Source organism: Tachypleus tridentatus, chromosome 7 (assembly GCF_004210375.1).
Source record: "Tachypleus tridentatus isolate NWPU-2018 chromosome 7, ASM421037v1, whole genome shotgun sequence".
Taxonomy (NCBI): domain Eukaryota; kingdom Metazoa; phylum Arthropoda; class Merostomata; order Xiphosura; family Limulidae; genus Tachypleus; species Tachypleus tridentatus.
Genome location: NC_134831.1, coordinates 108,514,401 through 108,522,989, shown reverse-complemented (window position 1 = coordinate 108,522,989; position 8,589 = coordinate 108,514,401). Strand labels below are relative to the sequence as shown.

Below are 8,589 nucleotides of genomic sequence, written 5' to 3'. Positions count from 1 at the left end.
TTGTCTCTATTTAAGGTGCAACTAAAAGTAAATTTAGTGATATCCCCAGAAAAGAGATGGTTGTCATGGAGATGAGTAACATTGCTTTACAGTCTAACTTCACTTTATGATCACACATCTCATGCTACAGAAAATTCCAATTAAAATATGTTTACAAATTGCTCTCTATATTGGCAGTAATGTATTTCTCTCATTGAACTTTGATATTTTCAAGAAAAGAATAGAAAGTGTGGTTAAAACTACCTGCTAGAGGAAAAATTTGAGGGTGGCATTCTGTTTAAAATTAATCTGTTACAGGAAAGATTTAATGTTGTTGTTCTAGGTAAAAACTGACCTGCTAGAGGATATAGTTGGTGTTCTGATTGTGGTTAAAACTGATCTGATAGAGGAAAGATCTGGGAGTGTTTTTCTGGTTAAAACTGACCTGCTAGAGGAAAGGGTTGGTGTTTTTCTGGTTAAAATTGACCTGCTAGAGGAAAGAGTTGGCAGTGGAGTTTTGGTTTACACTGACCTGCTTGAGGAAGGAGTACTTGTTTTGGTTAAAACTGGCCTGCTAGAGGAAAGGCTTGGTATTTTTCTGGTTAAAATTGACCTGCTAGAGGAAAGAGTTGGCAGTGGAGTTTTGGTTTACACTGACCTGCTTGAGGAAGGAGTACTTGTTTTGGTTAAAACTGGCCTGCTGGAGGAAAGGCTTGGTATTTTTCTGGTTAAAATTGACCTGCTAGAGGAAAGAGTTGGCAGTGGAGTTTTGGTTTACACTGACCTGCTTGAGGAAGGAGTACTTGTTTTGGTTAAAACTGGCCTGCTGGAGGAAAGGCTTGGTATTTTTCTGGTTAAAAGTGACCTGCTAGAGGAAAGGCTTGGTATTTTTCTGGTTAAAATTGACCTGCTAGAGGAAAGAGTTGGCAGTGGAGTTTTGGTTTACACTGACCTGCTTGAGGAAGGAGTACTTGTTTTGGTTAAACTGGCCTGCTGGAGGAAAGGCTTGGTATTTTTCTGGTTAAAAGTGACCTGCTAGAGGAAAGGCTTGGTATTTTTCTGGTTAAAATTGACCTGCTAGAGGAAAGAGTTGGCAGTGGAGTTTTGGTTTACACTGACCTGCTTGAGGAAGGAGTACTTGTTTTGGTTAAACTGGCCTGCTGGAGGAAAGGCTTGGTATTTTTCTGGTTAAAATTGACCTGCTAGAGGAAAGAGTTGGCAGTGGAGTTTTGGTTTACACTGACCTGCTTGAGGAAGGAGTACTTGTTTTGGTTAAAACTGGCCTGCTGGAGGAAAGGCTTGGTATTTTTCTGGTTAAAAGTGACCTGCTAGAGGAAAGGCTTGGTATTTTTCTGGTTAAAATTGACCTGCTAGAGGAAAGAGTTGGCAGTGGAGTTTTGGTTTACACTGACCTGCTTGAGGAAGGAGTACTTGTTTTGGTTAAAACTGGCCTGCTGGAGGAAAGGCTTGGTATTTTTCTGGTTAAAATTGACCTGCTAGAGGAAAGAGTTGGCAGTGGAGTTTTGGTTTACACTGACCTGCTTGAGGAAGGAGTACTTGTTTTGGTTAAAACTGGCCTGCTGGAGGAAAGGCTTGGTATTTTTCTGGTTAAAAGTGACCTGCTAGAGGAAAGGCTTGGTATTTTTCTGGTTAAAATTGACCTGCTAGAGGAAAGAGTTGGCAGTGGAGTTTTGGTTTACACTGACCTGCTTGAGGAAGGAGTACTTGTTTTGGTTAAAACTGGCCTGCTGGAGGAAAGGCTTGGTATTTTTCTGGTTAAAATTGACCTGCTAGAGGAAAGAGTTGGCAGTGGAGTTTTGGTTTACACTGACCTGCTTGAGGAAGGAGTACTTGTTTTGGTTAAAACTGGCCTGCTGGAGGAAAGGCTTGGTATTTTTCTGGTTAAAAGTGACCTGCTGGAGGAAAGGCTTGGTATTTTTCTGGTTAAAAGTGACCTGCTAGAGGAAAGGCTTGGTATTTTTCTGGTTAAAAGTGACCTGCTGGAGGAAAGGCTTGGTATTTTTCTGGTTAAAAGTGACCTGCTGGAGGAAAGGCTTGGTATTTTTCTGGTTAAAAGTGACCTGCTGGAGGAAAGGCTTGGTATTTTTCTGGTTAAAAGTGACCTGCTGGAGGAAAGGCTTGGTATTTTTCTGGTTAAAAGTGACCTGCTGGAGGAAAGGCTTGGTATTTTTCTGAGTAAAAGTGACCTGCTAGAAGAAAGAGTTGGTGGTGGTGTTCTGGGTAAAAGTGACCTGCTAGAGGAAAGAGTTGGTGGTGGTGTTCTGAGTAAAAGTGACCTGCTAGAAGAAAGAGTTGGTGGTGGTGTTCTGGGTAAAAGTGACCTGCTAGAGGAAAGAGTTGGTGGTGGTGTTCTGAGTAAAACTGACCTGCTAGAGGAAAGAGTTGGGAGTGGTGTTCTGAGTAAAACTGACCTGCTAGAGGAAAGAGTTGGTGGTGGTGTTCTGAGTAAAACTGACCTGCTAGAGGAAAGAGTTGGGAGTGGTGTTCTGAGTAAAAGTGACCTGCTAGAGGAAAGAGTTGGGAGTGGTGTTCTGAGTAAAAATGACCTGCTAGAGGAAAGAGTTGGGAGTGGTGTTCTGAGTAAAACTGACCTGCTAGAGGAAAGAGTTGGGAGTGGTGTTCTGAGTAAAAATGACCTGCTAGAGGAAAGAGTTGGGAGTGGTGTTCTGAGTAAAACTGACCTGCTAGAGGAAAGAGTTGGGAGTGGTGTTCTGAGTAAAACTGACCTGCTAGAGGAAAGAGTTGGTGGTGGTGTTCTGAGTAAAACTGACCTGCTAGAGGAAAGAGTTGGTGGTGGTGTTCTGAGTAAAACTGACCTGCTAGAGGAAAGAGTTGGGAGTGGTGTTCTGAGTAAAACTGACCTGCTAGAGGAAAGAGTTGGTGGTGGTGTTCTGAGTAAAACTGACCTGCTAGAGGAAAGAGTTGGGAGTGGTGTTCTGAGTAAAACTGACCTGCTAGAGGAAAGAGTTGGTGGTGGTGTTCTGAGTAAAACTGACCTGCTAGAGGAAAGAGTTGGGAGTGGTGTTCTGAGTAAAAGTGACCTGCTAGAGGAAAGAGTTGGGAGTGGTGTTCTGAGTAAAAATGACCTGCTAGAGGAAAGAGTTGGGAGTGGTGTTCTGAGTAAAACTGACCTGCTAGAGGAAAGAGTTGGGAGTGGTGTTCTGAGTAGAAAAAAATGACCTGCTAGAGGAAAGAGTTGGGAGTGGTGTTCTGAGTAAAATGACCTGCTAGAGGAAAGAGTTGGGAGTGGTGTTCTGAGTAAAACTGACCTGCTAGAGGAAAGAGTTGGTGGTGGTGTTCTGAGTAAAACTGACCTGCTAGAGGAAAGAGTTGGGAGTGGTGTTCTGAGTAAAACTGACCTGCTAGAGGAAAGAGTTGGGAGTGGTGTTCTGAGTAAAACTGACCTGCTAGAGGAAAGAGTTGGTGGTGGTGTTCTGAGTAAAACTGACCTGCTAGAGGAAAGAGTTGGGAGTGGTGTTCTGAGTAAAACTGACCTGCTAGAGGAAAGAGTTGGGAGTGGTGTTCTGAGTAAAACTGACCTGCTAGAGGAAAGAGTTGGGAGTGGTGTTCTGAGTAAAAGTGACCTGCTAGAGGAAAGAGTTGGTGGTGGTGTTCTGAGTAAAACTGACCTGCTAGAGGAAAGAGTTGGGAGTGGTGTTCTGAGTAAAACTGACCTGCTAGAGGAAAGAGTTGGGAGTGGTGTTCTGAGTAAAATGACCTGCTAGAGGAAAGAGTTGGGAGTGGTGTTCTGAGTAAAACTGACCTGCTAGAGGAAAGAGTTGGTGGTGGTGTTCTGAGTAAAACTGACCTGCTAGAGGAAAGAGTTGGGAGTGGTGTTCTGAGTAAAACTGACCTGCTAGAGGAAAGAGTTGGGAGTGGTGTTCTGAGTAAAACTGACCTGCTAGAGGAAAGAGTTGGGAGTGGTGTTCTGAGTAAAAGTGACCTGCTAGAGGAAAGAGTTGGTGGTGGTGTTCTGAGTAAAACTGACCTGCTAGAGGAAAGAGTTGGGAGTGGTGTTCTGAGTAAAACTGACCTGCTAGAGGAAAGAGTTGGGAGTGGTGTTCTGAGTAAAAATGACCTGCTAGAGGAAAGAGTTGGGAGTGGTGTTCTGAGTAAAACTGACCTGCTAGAGGAAAGAGTTGGTGGTGGTGTTCTGAGTAAAACTGACCTGCTAGAGGAAAGAGTTGGGAGTGGTGTTCTGAGTAAAACTGACCTGCTAGAGGAAAGAGTTGGGAGTGGTGTTCTGAGTAAAACTGACCTGCTAGAGGAAAGAGTTGGGAGTGGTGTTCTGAGTAAAAGTGACCTGCTAGAGGAAACAGTTGGTGGTGGTGTTCTGAGTAAAACTGACCTGCTAGAGGAAAGAGTTGGGAGTGGTGTTCTGAGTAAAACTGACCTGCTAGAGGAAAGAGTTGGTGGTGGTGTTCTGAGTAAAACTGACCTGCTAGAGGAAAGAGTTGGGAGTGGTGTTCTGAGTAAAAGTGACCTGCTAGAGGAAAGAGTTGGGAGTGGTGTTCTGAGTGAGTAAAATGACCTGCTAGAGGAAAGAGTTGGGAGTGGTGTTCTGAGTAAAACTGACCTGCTAGAGGAAAGAGTTGGGAGTGGTGTTCTGAGTAAAACTGACCTGCTAGAGGAAAGAGTTGGGAGTGGTGTTCTGAGTAAAACTGACCTGCTAGAGGAAAGAGTTGGGAGTGGTGTTCTGAGTAAAACTGACCTGCTAGAGGAAAGAGTTGGTGGTGGTGTTCTGAGTAAAACTGACCTGCTAGAGGAAAGAGTTGGTGGTGGTGTTCTGAGTAAAACTGACCTGCTAGAGGAAAGAGTTGGTGGTGGTGTTCTGAGTAAAACTGACCTGCTAGAGGAAAGAGTTGGGAGTGGTGTTCTGAGTAAAACTGACCTGCTAGAGGAAAGAGTTGGGAGTGGTGTTCTGAGTAAAAGTGACCTGCTAGAGGAAAGAGTTGGTGGTGGTGTTCTGAGTAAAACTGACCTGCTAGAGGAAAGAGTTGGGAGTGGTGTTCTGAGTAAAACTGACCTGCTAGAGGAAAGAGTTGGTGGTGGTGTTCTGAGTAAAACTGACCTGCTAGAGGAAAGAGTTGGGAGTGGTGTTCTGAGTAAAAGTGACCTGCTAGAGGAAAGAGTTGGGAGTGGTGTTCTGAGTAAAACTGACCTGCTAGAGGAAAGAGTTGGTGGTGGTGTTCTGAGTAAAACTGACCTGCTAGAGGAAAGAGTTGGTGGTGGTGTTCTGAGTAAAACTGACCTGCTAGAGGAAAGAGTTGGGAGTGGTGTTCTGAGTAAAACTGACCTGCTAGAGGAAAGAGTTGGGAGTGGTGTTCTGAGTAAAACTGACCTGCTAGAGGAAAGAGTTGGTGGTGGTGTTCTGAGTTAAAATGACCTGCTAGAGGAAAGAGTTGGGAGTGGTGTTCTGAGTAAAACTGACCTGCTAGAGGAAAGAGTTGGGAGTGGTGTTCTGAGTAAAACTGACCTGCTAGAGGAAAGAGTAGGTGGTGGTGTTCTGAGTAAAAGTGACCTGCTAGAGGAAAGAGTTGGGAGTGGTGTTCTGAGTAAAACTGGCCTGCTAGAGGAAAGAGTTGATGGTGGTGTTCTGAGTAAAACTGACCTGCTAGAGGAAAGAGTTGGGAGTGGTGTTCTGAGTAAAAGTGACCTGCTAGAGGAAAGAGTTGGTGGTGGTGTTCTGAGTAAAAGTGACCTGCTAGAGGAAAGAGTTGGGAGTGGTGTTCTGAGTAAAACTGACCTGCTAGAGGAAAGAGTTGGTGGTGGTGTTCTGAGTAAAAGTGACCTGCTAGAGGAAAGAGTTGGGAGTGGTGTTCTGAGTAAAACTGACCTGCTAGAGGAAAGAGTTGGTGGTGGTGTTCTGAGTAAAAATGACCTGCTAGAGGAAAGAGTTGGGAGTGGTGTTCTGAGTAAAAGTGACCTGCTAGAGGAAAGAGTTGGGAGTGGTGTTCTGAGTAAAACTGACCTGCTAGAGGAAAGAGTTGGTGGTGGTGTTCTGAGTAAAAGTGACCTGCTAGAGGAAAGAGTTGGGAGTGGTGTTCTGAGTAAAACTGACCTGCTAGAGGAAAGAGTTGGTGGTGGTGTTCTGAGTAAAAGTGACCTGCTAGAGGAAAGAGTTGGGAGTGGTGTTCTGAGTAAAACTGGCCTGCTAGAGGAAAGAGTTGATGGTGGTGTTCTGAGTAAAACTGACCTGCTAGAGGAAAGAGTTGGGAGTGGTGTTCTGAGTAAAAGTGACCTGCTAGAGGAAAGAGTTGGTGGTGGTGTTCTGAGTAAAACTGACCTGCTAGAGGAAAGAGTTGGGAGTGGTGTTCTGAGTAAAACTGACCTGCTAGAGGAAAGAGTTGGTGGTGGTGTTCTGAGTAAAAGTGACCTGCTAGAGGAAAGAGTTGGGAGTGGTGTTCTGAGTAAAACTGACCTGCTAGAGGAAAGAGTTGGTGGTGGTGTTCTGAGTAAAACTGACCTGCTAGAGGAAAGAGTTGGTGGTGGTGTTCTGAGTAAAAATGACCTGCTAGAGGAAAGAGTTGGTGGTGGTGTTCTGAGTAAAAATGACCTGCTAGAGGAAAGAGTTGGGAGTGGTGTTCTGAGTAAAAATGACCTGCTAGAGGAAAGAGTTGGGAGTGGTGTTCTGAGTAAAATGACCTGCTAGAGGAAAGAGTTGGGAGTGGTGTTCTGAGTAAAATGACCTGCTAGAGGAAAGAGTTGGGAGTGGTGTTCTGAGTAAAATGACCTGCTAGAGGAAAGAGTTGGGAGTGGTGTTCTGAGTAAAATGACCTGCTAGAGGAAAGAGTTGGTGGTGGTGTTCTGAGTAAAATGACCTGCTAGAGGAAAGAGTTGGGAGTGGTGTTCTGAGTAAAATGACCTGCTAGAGGAAAGAGTTGGGAGTGGTGTTCTGAGTAAAATGACCTGCTAGAGGAAAGAGTTGGGAGTGGTGTTCTGAGTAAAATGACCTGCTAGAGGAAAGAGTTGGTGGTGGTGTTCTGAGTAAAATGACCTGCTAGAGGAAAGAGTTGGTGGTGGTGTTCTGAGTAAAATGACCTGCTAGAGGAAAGAGTTGGGAGTGGTGTTCTGAGTAAAATGACCTGCTAGAGGAAAGAGTTGGGAGTGGTGTTCTGAGTAAAATGACCTGCTAGAGGAAAGAGTTGGGAGTGGTGTTCTGAGTAAAAATGACCTGCTAGAGGAAAGAGTTGGGAGTGGTGTTCTGAGTAAAAATGACCTGCTAGAGGAAAGAGTTGGTGGTGGTGTTCTGAGTAAAAGTGACCTGCTAGAGGAAAGAGTTGGGAGTGGTGTTCTGAGTAAAACTGACCTGCTAGAGGAAAGAGTTGGTGGTGGTGTTCTGAGTAAAAGTGACCTGCTAGAGGAAAGAGTTGGGAGTGGTGTTCTGAGTAAAAGTGACCTGCTAGAGGAAAGAGTTGGTGGTGGTGTTCTGAGTAAAAGTGACCTGCTAGAGGAAAGAGTTGGGAGTGGTGTTCTGAGTAAAACTGACCTGCTAGAGGAAAGAGTTGGTGGTGGTGTTCTGAGTAAAAGTGACCTGCTAGAGGAAAGAGTTGGGAGTGGTGTTCTGAGTAAAACTGACCTGCTAGAGGAAAGAGTTGGTGGTGGTGTTCTGGGTAAAAGTGACCTGCTAGAGGAAAGAGTTGGGAGTGGTGTTCTGAGTAAAAGTGACCTGCTAGAGGAAAGAGTTGGTGGTGGTGTTCTGGGTAAAAGTGACCTGCTAGAGGAAAGAGTTGGGAGTGGTGTTCTGAGTAAAAATGACCTGCTAGAGGAAAGAGTTGGTGGTGGTGTTCTGAGTAAAAGTGACCTGCTAGAGGAAAGAGTTGGGAGTGGTGTTCTGAGTAAAAATGACCTGCTAGAGGAAAGAGTTGGGAGTGGTGTTCTGAGTAAAAATGACCTGCCAGAGGAAAGAGTTGGGAGTGGTGTTCTGAGTAAAAATGACCTGCTAGAGTAAAGAGTTGGGAGTGGTGTTCTGAGTAAAATGACCTGCTAGAGGAAAGAGTTGGGAGTGGTGTTCTGAGTAAAATGACCTGCTAGAGGAAAGAGTTGGTGGTGGTGTTCTGAGTAAAAGTGACCTGCTAGAGGAAAGAGTTGGGAGTGGTGTTCTGAGTAAAAGTGACCTGCTAGAAGAAAGAGTTGGTGGTGGTGTTCTGGGTAAAAGTGACCTGCTAGAGGAAAGAGCTGGGAGTGGTGTTCTGAGTAAAATGACCTGCTAGAGGAAAGAGCTGGTGGTGGTGTTCTGAGTAAAAGTGACCTGCTAGAGGAAAGAGTTGGGAGTGGTGTTCTGAGTAAAAGTGACCTGCTAGAGGAAAGAGTTGGGAGTGGTGTTCTGAGTAAAAATGACCTGCTAGAGGAAAGAGTTGGGATTGGTGTTCTGAGTAAAAATGACCTGCTAGAGGAAAGAGTTGGGAGTGGTGTTCTGAGTAAAAATGACCTGCTAGAGGAAAGAGTTGGGAGTGGTGTTCTGAGTAAAAATGACCTGCTAGAGGAAAGAGTTGGGAGTGGTGTTCTGAGTAAAAATGACCTGCTAGAGGAAAGAGTTGGGAGTGGTGTTCTGAGTAAAAGTGACCTGCTAGAGGAAAGAGTTGGGAG

The 8,589-nt window shown here is 45.0% G+C and overlaps 2 long non-coding RNA genes across 3 annotated transcripts; both read right to left on the bottom strand.

Moving 5' to 3' along the window:
- Nucleotides 1-85: 85 nt before the first annotated feature.
- Nucleotides 86-1,125, bottom strand: LOC143256369 (uncharacterized). The gene is made up of 2 exons (XR_013031332.1): nucleotides 845-1,125; nucleotides 86-802 (listed from the first exon to the last, which is right to left on the bottom strand). It is a non-coding gene; the product is annotated as an uncharacterized LOC143256369 (long non-coding RNA).
- A 9-nt stretch (nucleotides 1,126-1,134) lies between these two features.
- Nucleotides 1,135-7,893, bottom strand: LOC143256368 (uncharacterized). Of its 2 annotated transcripts, none has more exons than XR_013031330.1 (3): nucleotides 7,580-7,893; nucleotides 1,305-1,892; nucleotides 1,135-1,262 (listed from the first exon to the last, which is right to left on the bottom strand). It is a non-coding gene; the product is annotated as an uncharacterized LOC143256368 (long non-coding RNA). The 2 variants fall into 2 exon arrangements; XR_013031331.1 differs by having other exon boundaries at nucleotides 1,135-1,556; nucleotides 1,599-1,892.
- Between the last annotated feature and the right edge of the window lie 696 nt (nucleotides 7,894-8,589).